This window comes from Rhipicephalus microplus, chromosome 8, assembly GCF_043290135.1.
Source record: "Rhipicephalus microplus isolate Deutch F79 chromosome 8, USDA_Rmic, whole genome shotgun sequence".
NCBI classification, from domain to species: Eukaryota; Metazoa; Arthropoda; class Arachnida; order Ixodida; family Ixodidae; genus Rhipicephalus; species Rhipicephalus microplus.
Window position 1 is genome coordinate 61863050 of NC_134707.1, and position 23234 is coordinate 61886283.

At 46.0% G+C, this 23234-nt stretch overlaps 2 protein-coding genes across 2 annotated transcripts in view; one reads left to right on the forward strand and one right to left on the reverse strand.

The window, feature by feature from the left end:
- Positions 1 to 23234, forward strand: part of LOC142769089 (uncharacterized) — a 146566-nt gene that overhangs the window by 36919 nt on the left and 86413 nt on the right. The gene's annotated exons all lie outside the window — the stretch shown is intronic.
- The window catches only part of LOC119164514 (uncharacterized), a 232378-nt gene continuing 230218 nt past the window's right edge, over positions 21075 to 23234 (reverse strand). Inside the window, exon 6 of the mRNA XM_075871964.1 lies at positions 21075 to 21190. The gene's annotated coding sequence lies outside the window, so the exon portion shown is untranslated. The remainder of the gene's footprint in view (positions 21191 to 23234) is intronic.

Sequence of the window (23234 nt, forward strand, 5' to 3'; positions counted from 1 at the left end):
CCCGTCTTCGGTCTCCTTCCCCCATGCTTCGCCGTTCCAACCCCGCCCAGGAGGAAAACTAACAGTCGCAGTTCCTGAGGCAAGAGCTGCGCCACCGACGAAATTTCCAAGGCCTCATCTTTCACCCCCTAACGAGATTGCCGTGTTTGTGGACGGTTTCGCCACAACTGCTCTTGTCGACACAGGTGCCGCTATTTGTATAATCAGTGAAGTGTTATGCCGCAAACTGAACAAAGTGACGACTCCACTGGTTGAAATTTCTTTACGCACAGCGAGTTCGCAACACGTCCAACCTTCTGCCACATGCACTGCTCATGTTGTGATTCAAGGAGTGCTTTACATCGTTGAATTTGTCGTCCTTCCGCATGCGTCTCATGAAATCATCCTGGGATGGAACTTTCTTTCCGCTAATCATGCGGTTGTCGACTGCGCTCATGCTCAACTGGTTTTGTATCCATTCAGCACGACATTCATAGATCTCCCTCGCTCACCCAAAAAGGTGATCGTCGCCGCTGACGTCGTCATTTCTGCTATTTCGGTCGCCGCGGTATCTCTTTTGTGCAACTCTGTTTCCGATTCAACTGCCCTATTTATGCCGTCACAAGAATGCGCTCGTCGCCGGAACATTGTCGTCCCGTTTGCCGTCATAACACTTGCCGATGGCTCCAGTGCCGTGTACGTGTGCAATCCGTTCCCTTGTCCCGCTACCTTATTGCATGGCGAATGCATTGGGAGTCTTGACACTTATGATGACATCTTTCCTTTCGATGCCCGTTCTGATACGACACCGATGTCCGTGGATGCTGTCACAGCTGGCACCGCGCCCTCACTACCTGACGAAGACATTCTGTTGCGCAGCGTAGACACCGGCCTTACGCAAGACCAGCGCAATCAGCTCATTCAACTACTTGACCGTTTCCGCGCCTCCTTCGACCACGGACAACCTCCCTTGGGACGCTCGTCAGTTGTCGCTCACCATATCGACACCGGTCATCATACTCCACTTCGTCAGCGCCCCTACCGCGTCTCGCAGGCTGAGCGTGACGTCATCACTCAACACGTCGACGAGATGCTGCAACGTGGTGTTATTCAGCGCTCGCGCAGTCCTTGGGCTTCGCCAGTGGTCCTCATGCGAAAAAAGGATGGCTCCATCAGGTTTTGCGTGGATTATCGTCGACTAAACAACATCACACGCAAGGATGTTTATCCCCTGCCACGCATTGATGACGCCTTGGATTGCCTTCAAGGTGCGGAGTTTTTCTCTTCACTGGATCTGCGCTCTGGAAATTGGCAAGTGCCAATGGCTGAACCAGACCGTCCAAAAACGGTGTTTGTGACCCCTGACGGCTTATATGAATTTAATGTAATGCCCTTCGGTCTTTTCAATGCGCCTGCGACTTTTGAAAGAATGATGGACAGTGTCCTCAGGGGACTTAAATGGCACACCTGTCTTTGCTATTTAGACGACATGATTGTATTCTCGGCGAATTTCGAAACTCATCTTTCCCGTCTGGAACAAGTTCTCCAGTGCCTTACGGCAGCCGGCTTGCAACTAAACTTCAAGAAATGTCATTTTGGCGCCCGCAAACTCACAATTCTCGGCCACGTCGTTTCAAAAGAAGGAATAACGCGAGACCCTGCCAAACTGCGTGCCGTTGCCGAGTACCCCAAGCCTACTACCCTAAAGGAGCTTCGTAGTTTCGTAGGCTTGTGTTCCTATTTTCGGCGTTTCATTCGCAATTTTGCCTCTATAATTGCACCTCTGACTCAGCTTCTCTCCCGTAGCGCGGACCTCTCTGGCTGGAATTCCCACTGCGATGAGGCATTCACGGCGCTACGCCAGCTACTCACCTCTCCGCCAGTTCTCCGCCACTTCGATCCCAATTCACCCACTAAAATTCACACGGATGCAAGCGGTGTCGGCCTCGGTGCCATTCTCGCTCAATGCAAGGATGGCTGCGACGAGTACGTTGTCGCCTATGCCGGCCGTACACTAACGAAGGCAGAGTCTAACTATTCCGTCACGGAAAAGGAGTGCTTGGCTATCATTTGGGCTATAGGATAATTTCGCACCTACCTTTACGGACGCCAGTTTGATGTTGTCACAGATCACCGTGCCTTATGCTGGTTAGCGTCCATGAAAGATCCTACTGGCCGCCTCGCTCGTTGGGCTTTACGCCTTCAGGAATACAATATCCGTGTTGTTTATCGCTCAGGACGCAGACATTCAGACGCTGATGCATTATCCCGTTCTCCACTGCCTCCTGACCTTGCCTGCTTATCAACTGCCATTTGCGATTCGTCATCGTTGAGCATCACTGACATGCCATCCGAACAGCGCAAGGATCCCTGGATCAATTCTTTGCTCGACGTTCTGTCTCAGAGTTCGTCAGAAACGACTTCACGCTCCCTCTCTCGTCAAGCAAGACACTTTGCTGTCCGTGAAGGCTTGTTGTATCGCCGCAATTACGTGACGGATGGCCGTAGGTGGCTTATTGTCATCCCTCGTCATTTGCGTTCGGACATCTGCGCTGCCTTTCACGATGACACCCAGTGTGGCCACGCTGGAGTATTTAAGACTTACTCTCGCCTTCATCTAAGATACTACTGGCGCGGCATGTATCGGCAGGTTCGCCAGTAGGTTCGGTCATGCACCACGTGTCAACGACGCAAGACACCTTTTCACAGCACTGCTGGCCCTTTGCAACCCTTAACCTGCCCAGCGAGACCATTCGACCGCGTCGGAATTGATATTTATGGTCCTCTACCCAACTCTCTTCGAGGCAACCGGTGGGTTATCGTCGCCGTGGATCATTTGACACGCTACGCTGAAACATCTCCGCTGCCTGCTACCACTGCGAAAGACGTTGCGTCCTTTCTTTTTCACCATCTCATTTTGCGACACGGTGCACCTCGTGAATTACTGAGTGACCGTGGACGCGTGTTTCTCTCGAACGCCGTCGACGAACTACTCAAGGCATGTCGCACTGTCCATCGGAAATCCTCAGCATACCATCCTCAAACCAATGGCATGACCGAACGCTTTAACCGTACCCTTGGAGATATGCTTGCCATGTACGCCTCTGACGACCACACTAATTGGGACCAAGTGCTCCCTTTTGTCACGTACGCGTACAACTCTGCGCCACAAACAACCACTGGCTTTTCTCCTTTCTTCCTCCTGTACGGACGTGAGCCATCATGCTCCATGGACACCATTCTCCCTTACAGGCCTGATGTTTCCGAAGCGACGCCTGTTTCCGAAGCAGCTGCTTATGCCGAAGAGTGTCGTCAACTCGCTCGCTCATTTACCGCACAAGACCAATGGCGCCAGAAAACTGACCACGATTCCTCTGCGTCTACTGTACACTATAACCCAGGAATGCTGGTTTGGCTCTGGGTCCCGTCTACCCCTCCCGGTCTTTCCCCGAAACTTCCGTCGAAATACCATGGCCCCTACCGTGTGGTGCGGCAAACATCTCTTCTCAACTATGAAGTTGAGCCCATTGATCCACCTTCGGACCAACGCTGCCGTGGGCGTGAAACAGTACACGTATCACGCCTCAAACCGTGCTATGACCCCCTTGTCGTGTCCTTTCCCTAGGTCGCCAGGTTGGCTCCTTTCTGCGCGGGGAGTAATTGTACCGAAGCATAGTGGCGCCAGCTCTGTGCCAGCGTGAAAGAAGACGTTGACGTCCGTGTGTGGCTCGTGCTTGCCGGGTTCCTGCCTGTACCAGCTTGTTGCGGCTAACGTTTCTGGAATAATAACTTGTGTTTTTACGCAAACTTGCTCGTTGCAATATATATATATATATATATATATATATATATATATATATATTAATGAGATATAACAGACAGTAATTCCAAGGAATGTACAGGGGAAGTTATTAAAATCAATGGAATGTAAATAAGAAGAAAGAAAAGTGGATGAAAAAATTACCAACTGTGAGCAGGAATCGAACCTACGACCTTCAAATCTTACTCTTCATATATATATATATATATATATATATATATATATATATATATATATATATATAAGTCAAGTAGATCCTCCAAGAGAACGGTAACAACGGAAGTGTTTAATTCGACAGTTTCGGCCAGAGTCTGGCCTTCATCAGGAGTCATGGTACATTCTGTTTGCGCTCACATTTATAGTATTTTGGGTAAAAAATGAGAGGGAAGGAACGAAAAAAAAAAAAACAGAAAGAAAGAAAGAGTTTGAAAAACGAGAGAGGAAAGGATATCCAGAAAGTTCCAGGTTCCACTGTGCTTCGCGAGTGGCGTCGTCAGTGTGTATTTTCTTAGTATTGCGTTCAGTGCAGTTTGGTGGCGGTCCCTTTATTGTAGACGGGGCCTGGCTAAGGTAAGGGCTTGCGTGTCGCGAAAAATGCTTTTTTTATTATTATTTTTTATTTTTTATTTTTTAAAGACCGTCACTAATTCGGCGTCGGGGACAGCGTTCCGAGGCTCCAGGAAGTCGGCGCGGGAGAAAATGTTTCTTAAGGCGCTGTCTGTCGTTTTGAATGCTATTTTGCTCTGCGAATCCGCGTTTGGGGGTTTTAATTGTGTATGGGGTGGCCCTTCTATATGTCGGGCTTTGTTGTCGAAATGCGGGAAGGGTTTCCAAACTGCGAGAAAGGACGTTTGAAGTGATTGCTATTTTGTACTGGGAAACCGCGTTCGGGGCGTTTAGTTGTGTATGTGGATGTCGGGCTTTGTTGCCAAAATCGGGGAAGGGTTGCCAAAAGGCGAGAAGGGGCGTTTGAAGTGATTGCATTTTGTTCTGGGAATCCACGTTCGGGGCTTTTAGTTGTGCATGCGGTGACCCTTCGACAAGTCGGGCTTACAACTATTGTTCGGTTATTCAGAGAAATAGAAATAGACGACAGTGGTTCACTGAAACACGCAAAGATATTTGTAGTTGTCCAGTCCTCGTCGCCGCCACAGTGCCGCGAAATCTTGAACTGTTATGATTACAATTATAAACTTACATATACACACATACACCCCCATACATATGCGCATATGCATAAGTACATATACACATATAAATGCATATGTATATATTATAGTGCTTTGATTGCTGCAAGTGTACCCGGACTTTCATTTATGCCTTTTTCGAGGGTGTTAAATCGGTGTATGAGGTATGATTCACGTTGTTCACGTTCCCGGTTTGATTTAAATCCTGTTTCTAAAAGTGTGACTGACAATTTGTCGAAGGAGTGGCCGGGAAGGTTAAGGTGTTTTGATAGAGGTAGATTCGGCGCTGATTTCGCGTGGGCTCTGTGATTATTGAAACGAATCCTAAAGGGTGTTTCCGTTTGTCCGATGTATTGCATGCCGCACACGTTGCATTCAAGTAGATATACCACATTAGGGGAATCGCATGTTAGATTTCCTCGTATGTTAATTGAAAAGTTGGATTGTGTGCTGCTTGCCTTGCTTGTATCTCGCATCGCTTTGCATACAAAACATCGAGGCTTCAGACAAGGTCGGCATGAACTGTCGGAAGTTGAAGTATTGATTTGGGAGTTTACAAGTGTGTCTTTGAGGTTGCGTGTTCGTCGGTAAACGACGCCAGGAGCCGATGGGAATGCACGTTTTAGACGTTCACTTTGTTCCAGTATGTTGTAATGTCGTTTAAGGATTTTGTTAACGTTGGGGAAATTCGTGCTGTATGTTAAACATAGGTGTGTCTGTTGCAGGTTGTGTTGTGGTGGCCGCTTCATCAGAAGGTCATCACGCTGAAGTTTTCTAGCTTTTTGAATAGCGTCATCAATTACATGTGGAGGATATTTCTGTTTTTCGAGCACGAGTTTAAGCTTTTGTGAGCTCGCGTGGAAGTCAGTGTCTTTTGAGCAAATTCGCTTAAAACGGTGGGCCTGGCCGTATGGAATGCTGTTTTTACAATGGCGTGGATGATCACTTTGGTAATGGAGGTACTGTTGTCGATCTGTTGGTTTGCGGTAGAGGGTTGTGGAAAGTTTATCATCTTCTATTATTATGGTAACGTCAAGGAAATTTACGGTTACTTGTGAGTAGGTGTGTGTGAAGTGTATGTTTGGATGCACAGTATTGTAAGTATCGATAAAGTTTAGCAGTTCATCCTCGCTGTGAGTCCAAATAAGAAAAATATCGTCAATGTACCGCCTGTATAGGAGTGGTTTCAAGGGAGTTTGGGACAAAAATTCGGTTTCTAGTTCTCCCATAAAAATGTTAGCATAGTTTGGTGCGAGTTTGGTACCCATGGCGGTGCCGCTGATTTGTCGAAAGTACTCTTGGTTGAACTCGAATGAGTTCAGTTCTAATACAAGTCTTGTGAGGCTTGCGATGGCAGAGAAATCTGGGGTGTCAGGTTGTCTATGGTTTGTGTATGTGTTTTTTAATGCCGCTATGCCATCATCGTGGGGAATATTTGTATAAAGTGAAGACACATCAAGGGTAACTAAGTATGAGTGTTTCGGAATGCGCAGGTCTGCAATATCTCGAAGAAAATGTGAGGTGTCTTTTACGTACGACCCGAGAGTGCACGGAATGTGGCCTATTAATTTGTCTACGTACCCTGATATGGGCTCGGTTACTGTGCCTATACCTGAAATGATTGGTCGGCCTGGATTACCGGGTTTATGAATTTTTGGGAGTATGTAGAAGCGCCCTGGACGAGGGTGTACTGGCCGCATTAATTTGTGCTCACTGCGTGTTATTCTTCCCTCGTCCAACAGCTTCTTCAGTTCTGTTGCTACAATACGCGTGTATTTCTCTGTCGGGTCCCCTGGGAGGCGTTCGTAGAATTTTAAGTCGTGTAGTTGACGGTATGCTTCTTGTAGGTAGTCGGTTGTATTTAGGACTACAATTGCCCCTCCTTTGTCAGCGGGCTTTATTATTATATCAGTCCTAGATGTTAGGTTTTGCATACTCTTTTTCTCGGATTTTGTCATGTTTTCCCGCTTTCCCTTCTGTCTGTGATACTCCTGTAATATATCTTTCTGGACCGCGTTAATATATAAGTCCAGACACTTGTCTCGATGACTATTTGGTGTCCAATCGCTTGTTTGGTGGCGGGGAGTCTTTGGAATGTTAGACGGCTTGTCCAAGAAATATTCGTGCAGCCTCAATTTTCTAGCGAAGTTGTCGAGGTCTCGGAGTAAGTGAAACTCATCGAAAGATTTTCTAGTTGGGCAGAAGTTTAGTCCTTTAGATAATAGTTTTACTTCATCAGTTGACAAACTCGTGTCTGATAGGTTTATAATCGCAGCGTCGTAGTGAGTGTTGATAGGTGTTTTCTTGTTTGTGCCGTGAGTTTCCTCGTGGGTGAATGTGTTGTAGTCATACAGTGTAGCGTCTGGTAGTGTGGGGTTGGAAACATTGTCTCTTTTAAGTTTCTGTATTTTAGTTTTCTTGACCTCTTGGTATTTATTCTGTTCGAACTCTGTTAGTAGGGTGATTTCCTCGTTTGATAAGTGGTTGTTGTCGCGCAGAATGGCGTTGGTCATGTTGGTCAGTTTCTTTACTTGTTTTTCACTGTGGTTGATTGCAATTTCTGTTAGCTTGAGTGATGCTTCTAGAAGGACGTTTTGCCATGCGGCCTGGTTGTTTTCGTCGAGATTTGTGGCGGCAGGGGTGATGGAGAGTGTCATTCCTTTGGGGGCTATTCTAGCATTTAGGTATACTTGCAGCGTCGATCTATGCATTGCATGTCTGATTCGTTTATCCGTGAGTTTTCTTACTTTAAGAAAAGTGGCACTGTAACCGGAGAGCAGAGAGCTGGACTTACAGATTGGAAGTCAGTCTTCTTTTGGGCGCGGGGACGGCACTGCAGAAGTCCGCAGGTTGTAGGTGTGTTGTGTAGGCCTTCGTCGTTGAAAGGATGATCCGGGCGTCGAGCTGCTGGCAGGCGTTGAGCTCCGAGCGAGCGTTGAGGGCAGGATGTCCGTGTTGCTCGATGTTTCTTTGGGTGGGGTCGGCAATAGAGCAACACGCCTCTGTTGGTCGGCAGGTTTCACCTCTTGGGAAGGTGCGGTACTGCTGTCGATGACGGTGGGCTGTATCGGGCGTCGAGGTGTTATACTTTCAACGATCGTTGGGAACTCTGTCGTGGTGTCAGAGGTCTGCAGTGCTCCGGGAACGTGTTGGTGACTTCTGGTTCCCTGGTGATATTCTTCTGTTCGCATTTGGATGGGAGTGGTCCAAATGCGAACAGAAGAATATCACCAGGGAACCAGAAGTCACCAACACGTTCCCGGAGCACTGCAGACCTCTGACACCACGACAGAGTTCCCAACGATCGTTGAAAGTATAACACCTCGACGCCCGATACAGCCCACCGTCATCGACAGCAGTACCGCACCTTCCCAAGAGGTGAAACCTGCCGACCAACAGAGGCGTGTTGCTCTATTGCCGACCCCACCCAAAGAAACATCGAGCAACACGGACATCCTGCCCTCAACGCTCGCTCGGAGCTCAACGCCTGCCAGCAGCTCGACGCCCGGATCATCCTTTCAACGACGAAGGCCTACACAACACACCTACAACCTGCGGACTTCTGCAGTGCCGTCCCCGCGCCCAAAAGAAGACTGACTTCCAATCTGTAAGTCCAGCTCTCTGCTCTCCGGTTACAGTGCCACTTTTCTTAAAGTAAGAAAACTCACGGATAAACGAATCAGACATGCAATGCATAGATCGACGCTGCAAGTATACCTAAATGCTAGAATAGCCCCCAAAGGAATGACACTCTCCATCACCCCTGCCGCCACAAATCTCGACGAAAACAACCAGGCCGCATGGCAAAACGTCCTTCTAGAAGCATCACTCAAGCTAACAGAAATTGCAATCAACCACAGTGAAAAACAAGTAAAGAAACTGACCAACATGACCAACGCCATTCTGCGCGACAACAACCACTTATCAAACGAGGAAATCACCCTACTAACAGAGTTCGAACAGAATAAATACCAAGAGGTCAAGAAAACTAAAATACAGAAACTTAAAAGAGACAATGTTTCCAACCCCACACTACCAGACGCTACACTGTATGACTACAACACATTCACCCACGAGGAAACTCACGGCACAAACAAGAAAACACCTATCAACACTCACTACGACGCTGCGATTATAAACCTATCAGACACGAGTTTGTCAACTGATGAAGTAAAACTATTATCTAAAGGACTAAACTTCTGCCCAACTAGAAAATCTTTCGATGAGTTTCACTTACTCCGAGACCTCGACAACTTCGCTAGAAAATTGAGGCTGCACGAATATTTCTTGGACAAGCCGTCTAACATTCCAAAGACTCCCCGCCACCAAACAAGCGATTGGACACCAAATAGTCATCGAGACAAGTGTCTGGACTTATATATTAACGCGGTCCAGAAAGATATATTACAGGAGTATCACAGACAGAAGGGAAAGCGGGAAAACATGACAAAATCCGAGAAAAAGAGTATGCAAAACCTAACATCTAGGACTGATATAATAATAAAGCCCGCTGACAAAGGAGGGGCAATTGTAGTCCTAAATACAACCGACTACCTACAAGAAGCATACCGTCAACTACACGACTTAAAATTCTACGAACGCCTCCCAGGGGACCCGACAGAGAAATACACGCGTATTGTAGCAACAGAACTGAAGAAGCTGTTGGACGAGGGAAGAATAACACGCAGTGAGCACAAATTAATGCGGCCAGTACACCCTCGTCCAGGGCGCTTCTACATACTCCCAAAAATTCATAAACCCGGTAATCCAGGCCGACCAATCATTTCAGGTATAGGCACAGTAACCGAGCCCATATCAGGGTACGTAGACAAATTAATAGGCCACATTCCGTGCACTCTCGGGTCGTACGTAAAAGACACCTCACATTTTCTTCGAGATATTGCAGACCTGCGCATTCCGAAACACTCATACTTAGTTACCCTTGATGTGTCTTCACTTTATACAAATATTCCCCACGATGATGGCATAGCGGCATTAAAAAACACATACACAAACCATAGACAACCTGACACCCCAGATTTCTCTGCCATCGCAAGCCTCACAAGACTTGTATTAGAACTGAACTCATTCGAGTTCAACCAAGAGTACTTTCGACAAATCAGCGGCACCGCCATGGGTACCAAACTCGCACCAAACTATGCTAACATTTTTATGGGAGAACTAGAAACCGAATTTTTGTCCCAAACTCCCTTGAAACCACTCCTATACAGGCGGTACATTGACGATATTTTTCTTATTTGGACTCACAGCGAGGATGAACTGCTAAACTTTATCGATACTTACAATACTGTGCATCCAAACATACACTTCACACACACCTACTCACAAGTAACCGTAAATTTCCTTGACGTTACCATAATAATAGAAGATGATAAACTTTCCACAACCCTCTACCGCAAACCAACAGATCGACAACAGTACCTCCATTACCAAAGTGATCATCCACGCCATTGTAAAAACAGCATTCCATACGGCCAGGCCCACCGTTTTAAGCGAATTTGCTCAAAAGACACTGACTTCCACGCGAGCTCACAAAAGCTTAAACTCGTGCTCGAAAAACAGAAATATCCTCCACATGTAATTGATGACGCTATTCAAAAAGCTAGAAAACTTCAGCGTGATGACCTTCTGATGAAGCGGCCACCACAACACAACCTGCAACAGACACACCTATGTTTAACATACAGCACGAATTTCCCCAACGTTAACAAAATCCTTAAACGACATTACAACATACTGGAACAAAGTGAACGTCTAAAACGTGCATTCCCATCGGCTCCTGGCGTCGTTTACCGACGAACACGCAACCTCAAAGACACACTTGTAAACTCCCAAATCAATACTTCAACTTCCGACAGTTCATGCCGACCTTGTCTGAAGCCTCGATGTTTTGTATGCAAAGCGATGCGAGATACAAGCAAGGCAAGCAGCACACAATCCAACTTTTCAATTAACATACGAGGAAATCTAACATGCGATTCCCCTAATGTGGTATATCTACTTGAATGCAACGTGTGCGGCATGCAATACATCGGACAAACGGAAACACCCTTTAGGATTCGTTTCAATAATCACAGAGCCCACGCGAAATCAGCGCCGAATCTACCTCTATCAAAACACCTTAACCTTCCCGGCCACTCCTTCGACAAATTGTCAGTCACACTTTTAGAAACAGGATTTAAATCAAACCGGGAACGTGAACAACGTGAATCATACCTCATACACCGATTTAACACCCTCGAAAAAGGCATAAATGAAAGTCCGGGTACACTTGCAGCAATCAAAGCACTATAATATATACATATGCATTTATATGTGTATATGTACTTATGCATATGCGCATATGTATGGGGGTGTATGTGTGTATATGTAAGTTTATAATTGTAATCATAACAGTTCAAGATTTCGCGGCACTGTGGCGGCGACGAGGACTGGACAACTACAAATATCTTTGCGTGTTTCAGTGAACCACTGTCGTCTATTTCTATTTCTCTGAATAACCGAACAATAGTTGTAAGCCCGACTTGTCGAAGGGTCACCGCATGCACAACTAAAAGCCCCGAACGTGGATTCCCAGAACAAAATGCAATCACTTCAAACGCCCCTTCTCGCCTTTTGGCAACCCTTCCCCGATTTTGGCAACAAAGCCCGACATCCACATACACAACTAAACGCCCCGAACGCGGTTTCCCAGTACAAAATAGCAATCACTTCAAACGTCCTTTCTCGCAGTTTGGAAACCCTTCCCGCATTTCGACAACAAAGCCCGACATATAGAAGGGCCACCCCATACACAATTAAAACCCCCAAACGCGGATTCGCAGAGCAAAATAGCATTCAAAACGACAGACAGCGCCTTAAGAAACATTTTCTCCCGCGCCGACTTCCTGGAGCCTCGGAACGCTGTCCCCGACGCCGAATTAGTGACGGTCTTTAAAAAATAAAAAATAAAAAATAATAATAAAAAAAGCATTTTTCGCGACACGCAAGCCCTTACCTTAGCCAGGCCCCGTCTACAATAAAGGGACCGCCACCAAACTGCACTGAACGCAATACTAAGAAAATACACACTGACGACGCCACTCGCGAAGCACAGTGGAACCTGGAACTTTCTGGATATCCTTTCCTCTCTCGTTTTTCAAACTCTTTCTTTCTTTCTGTTTTTTTTTTTTTTTCGTTCCTTCCCTCTCATTTTTTACCCAAAATACTATAAATGTGAGCGCAAACAGAATGTACCATGACTCCTGATGAAGGCCAGACTCTGGCCGAAACTGTCGAATTAAACACTTCCGTTGTTACCGTTCTCTTGGAGGATCTACTTGACTTATTGCAACGCTACGGCCATTTTCGCCACCATGCCTGCCTATATATATATATATATATATATATATATATATATATATATATATATATATATATATATATATATGTAAATGAAGAGTAAGATTGTAATAAGCTGTAAAATTCCACTATCCCTCAAGAGGAAGGTATATAACAGCTGTATCTTGCCGGTACTTAGCTACGGAGCAGAAACCTGGAGACTTACAAAGAGGGTTCAGCTTAAATTGAGGCGACGCAGCGAGCAATGGAAAGAAAAATGGTAGGTGTAACCTTAAAAGACAAGAAGAGAGCACAGTGGATTAGAGGACAAACGGGGGTTAAGGATATCATAGTTGAAATAAATAAGAGGAAATGGACATCAGCCGGGCATGTAGCGCGTAGACAGGATAACCACTGGTCATTAAGGGTAACTAACTGGATTCCCAGAGAAGGGAAGCGGGTTAGGGGGAGACAGAATGTTAGGTGGGCAGACGAGATTAAGAAGTTTGCGGGTATAAATTGGCAGCAGCAAGCACAGGACCGGGTTAACTGGCGGAACATGGGAGAGGCCTTTGTCCTGCAGTGGACGTAGTCAGGCTGATGATGATGATGATGAAGCTGTAAAAGTAATTTTCACAAGCTGAACTGGAAACAAATATGCCTGAACCTTATCCTTTAAAGGGGCCACAAACCACCCGTTGCACTTGGCAGAACAAACATTTTGAAATGAGTTGTATGCCTTCTAAAAATACATAGGCAAAATAATGTTTCGTAAAACTATGGTAGGACTGGAGGTCCAGCGATCGCTATATGTGCCCGACTCATTTCTCCTCAACTCACTTCACTGCACAGCGCCATTCACTGTGCTTCACATTACGTCATGCTCCCACTGCATTACATCACCTCGCTTCAATGTTATGTGGTTTTCTTTCTTCATAACGTGGTGGTGCTGACGGTTGCTGCTGTCAACTCATAGTTCCGGTTAGCTGCTTATCGCTGCGCTACAGCAGCTGTGCCGTCTGGTTCGGTGTCTCCACTCGAGGGAACAAAATGGCGCTACAAGCGCGTGCGGGTGGCGTTGCTGTTTTGTCCCGGAAGTGACCGTGCGACCACTTGTTCGCTGTTGGTGGGCCATTGTTTGTTTTCTTTAGTTTTAAACAATGACTGTCTGTAGCGGTGAGAAGTGCTCAAGCTGACTAAGAAGGTCTTCAAAGAAGACATTTCACGAGAAGGTACCCCAAAGTTGCATCAAGTTTTTTGCTTGCATTACTAGAAAATAGGCAGTTAGGTGTAATTGGGAATCGCCTGCATTTTTGCGAGATTCCCAACAAATTAATTAACTCTAAGGGTAGGCTGAGCACAATCCTTGGCTGTCACCATATGTTGGCAATATAGCTGGCTACATCGCAGGCTTTTTGTGTAGGATTCTGCAGCAGTGAATCATCTGCGCAATGTGCCACTGGTGGAGCATCAACAGCATCGGCATTGCATGAGTCAACAAATACGTTCAAGTTTCCTCACTTTCACAGGTGACACAACGCATGCACTTATTACGGCATACTCTATTGGAAAACCCGGTGGCACTATCCCAGTGCCAGATATAATTAATGTACCAGTGTGGCAGGATGCTTGGAGGCTGGCACACTCCGCGATGCACGCTCAACGCTAGCGCATATGCACCCTCGTATTGGGCCAAAATCAGGCTTCTTAATTAATTTTGAAAATTGCGGTCATTACCTGATCGTAAACAAGCACTGCAACAAGAAAAAGCACAAGAAAAGGAAAAGAATTATGAGCGAGTGAGGCTCGAACCCACGACGTTGAGGCACATAGCAATGCGAAGCTGACATGCTACCGCAGCTTGACGAGACAAGGTGAAACAGCAACTTCACGCCCCGCTTATAGCCTATAAATGTGGCACGCACGGCTGTAATATTTGGCTCAACAGTTCGTAGCAATGGCGGCTTTTTGCAGGATGTATTTTTTAACAATCCAAAGGGGTGCTTCATGACCAGCATTAAGTATAAGAATGTGTCAGCATCTACACAGTGACTGAGAAATACTGCAATGCCATTTGTCAGACGCACTTAAATGAGTCCAATGAACAGAATAAAATAATTGTTTTGGCTTAACATCCACAAAACAACATTGGCCACATGCATGCTATGAGTATGACGAAGCATATATGCACTGTACAGAAGCCAGAAAGGGAAAGGAGAATGCTCTGGCATGCAGTTTTAAAAAGGCCAACCTGCTGCTTTCTTTGTCGGTGCATTACGGCCTCTGCCTTGACGTCGGGACAATACGATCATGAGGGACGCTGTAGTGTCGGGCATTGGAAACTTTGACCAACTGGGCTTCTTTAACAATATGCGCCTAAATCTAAGTACACAGGCTCCCAGCATCTTTACCTCCATCGAGAATGTGACAGAGATTCGAACCCGCGACCTTTGTCAGCGCAGTAAAGCACTATAACCACTGCGGAAGATAAGCCCCCCCCCCCCCAAAAAAAAAAAACATTCAAGCATAAGGGACACGATTTCTTGCTTTTCTGATCTGGAAATAATGCTTACGCGAAGCCACGACCTTCGAATCGGCGGCAGTTCTCCATTTGAAGAGCATTTCCCGCTCAGCATTCTCCAGCAATCCACGCGAATTTTCCTGCAAGCAAATTCGCAAGAAACATGCGTCGAAGAGGCCCCAAGCGACGCGATCGCGCTAAACGCTGCCAAAGGATACAAGAACCACGAACATGCCCAACACTTGAACATTGTAGTACGTCAGGTAGTTCATTTCTCAAAAAAAAAAAAAAAAACTCGGGAGCTTTCGCTAAATAGCGCAAAGTTTAGGCGCAACGGCCATATATCACACACATTGCACGAACGGCCAAACTCCAACCAACGCCTCGTTGCTCCAACGAAAGTTAACCCAAACTCAAACCTGACGCCGGCAGCCTCCACTAAAGCACAGACCCGACGACCTTTATTTTCAGCCGCCCTGATGTCTGGGTCTTCGAGTAGTAATCGCTTTCTCGCCGTTTCCGTGGCCTTCGCTCGTCCAGCGCATTCCGGATCGGTACGCTGCAGCCGGTTCGGCCGAGTAGGGCGGGTGCCTTCTGAGCCAGCGATTTCTCTCCCGTTTCGCAGCACGTTGAGCCTCGTGATAAGCGGCCACTTCTTCGGCGGTTCGCACTTTTGCGGGTTACCCACCCCATGTCTTGCCGAGGCTCGATCGGGCGCACTCCTTGATACCATAGAAATTTATACAATAATACTGTATGAAACTCTATGCCCTGATACACTCGGCGACTTAGCAGTGCTGTCAGAGAACGGCTGCATGAGCCACCAGAGAAGACCTATCTACACAACCGATTTCAAATCACCCGCCTCAGTCGCGCGCGCGAAGCATTTTTATTTTTAAATCTTCGGAGTTGCCTAGCTCGGACTAATAAAACATCGCTTATTACAAAACTAAAGAATGAGAAGCCGTCCATGGAAAAAAAAACTTTGCACTTATTTATATTTTTGTTTTCTTGCACAGTACCACGTTTCCCGCGCGCCTGTTTCGCCTGTTCGCGCAGTAAAAACAAAATTACGCGTTTGCGTACCGATGATGAGCGGTGCAAACCACATTGTTCGCAGGGTTTTGTAACACAGGGTTTTGTAAAATGCAACAAAAGGCGGCTACCGCCGAGCTCGGTGGAGTCGGTGCCTCGAATCAAGGCTGAGGCTTTGCGGATTTCTAAGCGCAACAAACTTCATCTGACAAGGCGAGGCTGACAATTTCGCGTTAGCAGCATTTTGTTTTTTATCTGAGTGCGCAGTTGCTGCAACGGAGTGCCGCGACAAGCACAACGAGGCCGGTTAGTCTCCCGTTTTCCTACATTGTGGTTGAACTTACCGGCGTGTGGTCACGGGCTCGGCGTCGCTCGCACTCTGCTTCCCTAATGACTGGGTCCTGGCGCCGCATCCGTTGGTACGCAGTGATCCGTTCTCGCACACGCCTAGCATAATCGGGATCGTCGACGCCGCTTGTTCTCGAGAGCTCTGGCTGCATATTCGGGGTCGGCCTGTCGTTGCCGTTGCCTCTCTCGCATAGCGGCGAGTCTCGCCTCGCAAAACGCGGCCTTCTCCTCGGGAGTGCGTACCTTCTTGTGGCGACCCATGGCAGCAACTGTGTTTACATCGCGCACACAAACACGCACGGTTCGACATGACGTCACACCAAATTGCGCAAGGCGAAGGGTTGCCAGGAAACGACGCACCGAAGTATTTTTCGATAGGGTCAGACATTGCGACTAGCTCAAACACCTTTGCTGTTTGAGCTAGCTAGATGCTTTTTGAATTATGCCTTTCAACCAATAACACTTGGTGTTATAAACAATACATGATATGTAGATTACATATATGGAGCCATAAAAAATGGCAGCATATCCACGGAGTGAATGATGGATAGTGGGGCGAAGCATCCGTTCGTCCATTCGTTCTTGCATCCGTCCATCCATGCGTGCGTCTGTATGGCCGCCTGTGCGTGCGTCTGTTCGTGCGTCCGCACGTTCATCTGTGCGTCCGTCCCTGCTTTCGTCCATGCATCCGCTCCTGCGTCCATCCGTCCGTGCAGCCATCCGTACGTCCGTCCATGCATCTGTCAGTGTGTCCGTTCGTCCACCTATTCAACACTCCAAGTACCACCATCTCGCATCTTTTCATGATATATTTTTCATATAGAAGCGCCCTCATCCAGCGGACATTCCAAGGACTGAACGAGACGAGGCACACGCACACTTTCTTATCACTTGCGCTTCGTGTCTACTTCCCACCTTTAACCACCTCGAGTTCATGGTATATACTAGTTCACTGTATTCATGGCACTGCGGCCCAACCTCGCGAAACCTTTCTAAAACCTAGGAGGTTACGCCCAGCGAGTGTAACGTAGCAACCCTTTCTCGTCTTCTGTGCGTTGTTGAACAATAAAAAAATTCGCAGCGTGCTCGTTAACTAAAAGCCTAATTCTCCTGTCTCTCATTCCCCCTTAGCGGCCATTGGCATGTACATTGAGCACTATCTTTTATTATTCAACAACGCACAGAAGTAATCTCTCACCGGCACCACCTTGGAGGTAGAAATGTTATACTTGTTACGCAGTACTACAAAGCTACGAGGGACGAACTGGTGTCGCTGTTAGAAACTTTAGCCCTAAAAAAATGGTAGCCATCACACACTCTGAAGGTGCATGACCAGCAAAGCTCCGTAAAATAATTTGTATCAGTTCATTTTAAATGAAGCACAACCTCTCTTGAAATCTGCAAGTTGCACCTTTTGGCAGTGGTGTGTGCTTGGAGAAGTTTGCAGTCTTCAACAGCTTGCATAGCTATTATACTATGCCGCAACTGGCAACCTATTTCAGCTGTAACAGAGTTTAGGACTCTGTATTCTCACGTGTTGTGTGTACCTTCATATCTCGGGCTGTGGTATGCACCACATATAAATACACAGAACCTAAACTTCACTGTTATTAAGACTATAAAATGATGCAAGAACCTCTGGAAAGCAGAAAATTTTGTGAATGCCAGTTTACATGCAGTAATTATATGCATCTATGCCCTCTGATCATATGTCATTTTGTTTGTACAGCTGCCCAAATTTTAAACAAGTGCATGCGAGGGGCAAATCATCTCTGCCACAGTACCTCAACACAGAGCAGATTTGCAAACAGGGCCTGGATAGGTGCACCGTTTTAAAGACGATAGTCTTTCTTGGGGACCTTCGACGCAAAATTTTTGGTATGTCTGTCTATTTGTCAGTCCATTCTTAACAACATCGAGTATTCGAAACGGCCGACCTCATCCGCATCGCCCACCTATGTTGCTTAAGCTTCAGCGTTCATATTTGTGCGATTGTCGATTAAAAAGCAATTATTGCGCATATCTGGGGCACCATAACAACACGTATATATTCTGCATGTGCGCCTTTTACTAGAAAAGGCATACATAAGTAATTTTAAGGACCGTAGCGCTTATCATGCTGCGCTGACCATGCTACGCTTGCACGGAAAGGCGGGTGTTTCCAGCGCTTTGCTAAAGCAAGACGGTGGTGGCACCTACCCGTCGCCTTATGTTCTACACCTTATCACCTCTGAGATGAGCGCGCACACCCGTCTCAGAGCTACGCGCTTTGTTTTTGAAAAAAAACTGCCAGATGGCACTCATGTCTCACGTGTGACGTGACTCGATGCGCTCGTTCGCCTCCGCTGCACGCTCGAGGCACTCTAACGCAGCACTCCAGAATACCATTCACCGATTTTCTTGAGCAGGACATAAAATAAATGTTTTTTTCACTCTCTCCACACTTAAGAGTATCGTCTTTCGACGACATTTGCAGGTTAAATGCAGATACGGGGCCAACTTTTCGTTTTATTTTTTCTTCGCTGTGAACAAGCTTTCCGTACAGGGGCCGAAATGTCTTGTTTTGTCTTTGTCTGTTCTTGATCAGACATATTTCCATCCAACTATCGATGTCATGTTAGCGTTTGTTGCTTTGGACATGCCCTTCTCACAAAATGTAGGCTGGTCACGCTGCACAAAACGGTTCCCTTGAAGAACTGCAGTTGATTGTGCCAGCAATGCAACCTGATTGCAGCATGATATAAAGCATCCAAGAACGTAATAATCATTAAAGCCCTATTTCACTAGTTGAACTGGGAACAAGTATGCCTGAACCCTATCCATTGAAAGTAAGGAGGCATCAGCATCTACAGGGTGACTGAAAATACTGCAATGCACCTTGTCAGAAACAACCAATTAAGTCAAGTATACAATATGATTGTTGGGGTTTGATGTCCGAAAACCAGATAACCATGAGGGACGTCGGAATGAAAGGGTACAGAAATTTCTGCCACATGTGGTCCTTTCACATATGCACCTAAATCTAAGTCAATGCTTCCTCTACAAAGATGACAGGCGCGTGAGCCAAAAATCTCTTGCCCTTGCCTTTTTCCTCGTTTCTATGGGGCATGGGGTGATTTGTAAATATACAGAGTTTGGAAAGCTCGAAGGTATTCCTCTGAAGTTAGCCACCATTTTACAAAACAAAGGATGTGTTGACCTTAGTTGACCATTGAAAGGGCTGGTTTCTCACAGTGCGCCCACCGCATTGGCCAAGTGGTGGTGGGTGGTTTTTATGGAGCCTATGTTTGTGGTGGGGAGAACCTCAATATCAAAAAATCACGTTATCACAGCAGGCACTTTAAAGGCATTCTGGTGCATCACATGAGGCTGTGCTTTTATGTGACGGTGCCTGTCACCACAAGAGAAAAGTGGATGAATTAATAGCTTAACTCGTCATGTTTTATGCATGCCGCATAAATCTAATGCCCCCTTGTCTCATACCCCAGACCTCATTATAACAAAGTTGCATCTTATACAAAAATAAATTTGTTATATCTAAACATTCGTTATGCAGGTTTATTCCTAACACTATATCTATGGCAAGACTATTTTTCATCTACTTCCTTATCACCTATAATTTGTTATATCCTGGATTGTTATATCGGGGTTTGAGTGTATCACTTCTGCATAAGAAAACTTCCTACAAGAAGTACCGCACATAAAATTGTACAATGGACTGCTAAAATATATCACAGGTGGTTAGTATTCGAGAAAAAAAGTCACAGTTTCGCCAAAGAGGCGAAACAATGAATGCGATCTAGCTTCGGCTTCTCAATGCTAAAGTTCTGCACGCTTCAGTCTAACACCGTGGAGAACCTAACGACCATCGATCACAGTTAAAAGGCGATCCTGCAATATTACTGAGAATAGCTGAGGCTCCACCCAGTACCACACAAGTACCTTTCGGCCGTGGATTCTGCGGCGTTGGCATCATACAGACACACAAACATCCACAGATTACATACGTATTACCCCACAGAATACCAATACATATGCCAGCGGAGTGAGAGCACACTGACACCGAACCACAGCACATGGGAATGTACAGCTAGCACCGAAGGGCAGGAAGAGAATATCAGCAGATTTATGTGGAAGGCAATGCAGTCCAGTACTGCACTCGGAGACCAGCTGAGGCTAGTCAAGAGGGATGAAAGGATTGCAAAGCAGGATTGCGGGTTTAAAGAATGGCAAAATTAATTTTATCGAAAATAGAGCAAGAAATCTGACACAACACCATGCAATCTACCAATAGATGCGAGCTTCCGACTCATTTATTTGCTAATTATTTGCTGAAAAAGACCACTGCAAGCAAGTGTGTGCTCGCAGAATCGGCACTATTCCTTAGGCTGTGTCAATGTAAAACGCGAGAAGACTATTTCAATATACAATCGTCTGTAGGCACAGGTTGCATTGGAAAGGTCACAGCACTGTCATAACTTCAAAGCCTTCAGATCTTGAAACCTCCATGAGCACAGTGCGCTATCACTGACGATGACAAGTGCGGGCTACCCGCCGCGGTGGTCTAGTGGCTAAGGTACTCGGCTGCTGACCCGCAGGGCGCGGGTTCGAATCCCGGCTGCGGCGGCTGCATTTCCGATTGAGGCGGAAATGTTGTAGGCCCGTGTACTCAGATTTGGGTGCACGTTAAAGAACCCCAGGTGGTCTAGATTTTTAGAGCCCTCCACTACGGCGTCTCTCATAATCATATAGTGGTTTTGGGACGTTAAACCCCACATATCAGTCAACAAGTGCAGGCTCTCGATTGACTGTGGCAGGGCCTTTCTCTCTCCTTCTTCATTAAAGGTGAGCTTGCTGTCAGTCTGCACCCATCATCACCATCTGTGATGCCATCACCATTTCAATATTCCTCCATTCGACTGCTGGTCCTCGTTGGATATTCCAAGACTAGAGGCGTTGCTGAAAGAAGCCAGAAGTCTGAATGAGCTACGCTGCAAAGGTGTTGTAGCAGAATTGATAGCTGAGCAAGTTGGTGATAGTTCTTTAATATCTTGAAGGCAGTGTATAAACGACACAGGCAAGAAAAGAGTTCTTCACTAGCAGCTAAATATCTTTACATTGAAGCAGACTTAATAGCTGACAACAGGCTAATGCATGTGAGGACTTAGCACACATCATCTGGAGGAACCATTCTGAATCTGATAACCTAAAAAACATGAAAATTCTCATCCCTTCCACGTGAACAGCCACAAAAAAAAAGATTGATATAGTGAGAAACGAAGTGATTAGTGCATCAGCTCTCCCTCCATAGCGTGGCATGATAATGAGGTTTGGGACCACAGCAACCTTCTTTGTGGCTGCTCACATGAAAGTGATTGGAATTTTCCATGCCTGGTATTCGTTTCTAGGATTAAAAATCGTGCCTTCTGACCTCGCATGTAAACTGGCCACTTTTGCGACAGGTCGTCAGTATTTAAGTGTGCTTGTATTTTAATTATCATTTATTTCAGAAGTTCAGTGCTGCTGCAATACTTCTTTTTGTCTGTGTCATTTCTGAACTGTTGTCAAAGTTTTCAGATGCAAAGGTGCTGTCAAATCTGGCAGACTGGCACAAGAGAATACACAGTCCGAGAGAGGGTAATTAATAATAATTTATGGAGTTTGACTAGCTAAACCATAATACAATTAGGAGGCACGCCATAGTGGAGTGCTCCAGATACTTCGACCACGTGCGGTTCTCGAATGTCTGACTAGATCCAAGTAAACGGGCCTCCAGCTAGCCTCCATTGAAAACGCAACTGTTTGCAGCCACGATTGAACCTGCAATTTTCGGGTCAGCAGCCGGGCCCCATAACCACTGTGGGTGGAACGACCGATCCGAAGGGGCATTTCATGGCACTGAGAGAAAGAAATTGCTGCGACATCCGCAGTGAAATTCGAAAACAATTTTGCGAATCCCAGCAAACACTTCAATTCAGCAAGTGTAGTACTTTCTGCTGAAGACAAAGCTTGGATATGCACAGTTATCGTAGAATTTGTGCATGTATCCCGCATAATGACACACTAACTAAATAGTGCACGCAAGAGGCATTCTTCAACTCGCGTGACAATCCCAGCTTTATGAAACAACTTTAGCTTCACCATTGACTGTAACAATAACAGCACATTTGGAATACCATTACGACTTACCACGAAGACACAGATAAACTGAATAACTATTAGCCATGAAATCGACCTAGAGGTGGCAGCGAAGTCCCCGTGTTAGTGCAGATACAGTCGATTCTTGATAATTCATCAACAAGTCACAGCAGAATAAAAAGATGAAGTAGTGTAATATTATAGGGCCCCTGCTCAGCCCTTGCCTGCTCTGCAATACTACAGCACAAGATGCAAAGGCGTCGCATAGGCGACACGCACCGCGAAGAGCCCACAAGAAAAATCATCACAGAGTAAATGTTGGCAAAATTTCACTATGTTATAACATTACCTCGTAACATTTTCATTCTCCCGTAAGAAAAAATTTAGTGATTACTGTTGTGGCGAAAAATTTCGCCTTGCTTGGTTTTCCCAGCGTGCAGCAAGAGTGACCACTACCAAATGTGGGCAGGCTCATCCCCCCCCCCTCCCCCGGCTGGTACGCCTATGACCATGCATGTGCTTCGCTTCAAACATTTGTTTACAAGCAAAGCGTTGCTCCTTGAAGCCCTGAGGTGCTTATTTCTCATATTTAGACTGTTGGTAATATAAACACGCAAACTTTTAAATAGTAGTGGAAAAGCAGCACATATTTTCTGATAGGGAAGTGCAAAAAGTGTGAATTAACCAAATGATTAAGTTTGAATTAAGAGGCTTTTAAATACATTGAAAGAATAGAGGGCAACAAAAAAATTTTGTTTTGTTAGAATGAACCGAAAGTATGAATTATCAGAGTTCGAATTGTTGCGAGTCTACTGTATATTGCTCGCAGTGTGTGTGGAAGTACATGGGGCTGCTGGTTTTATGT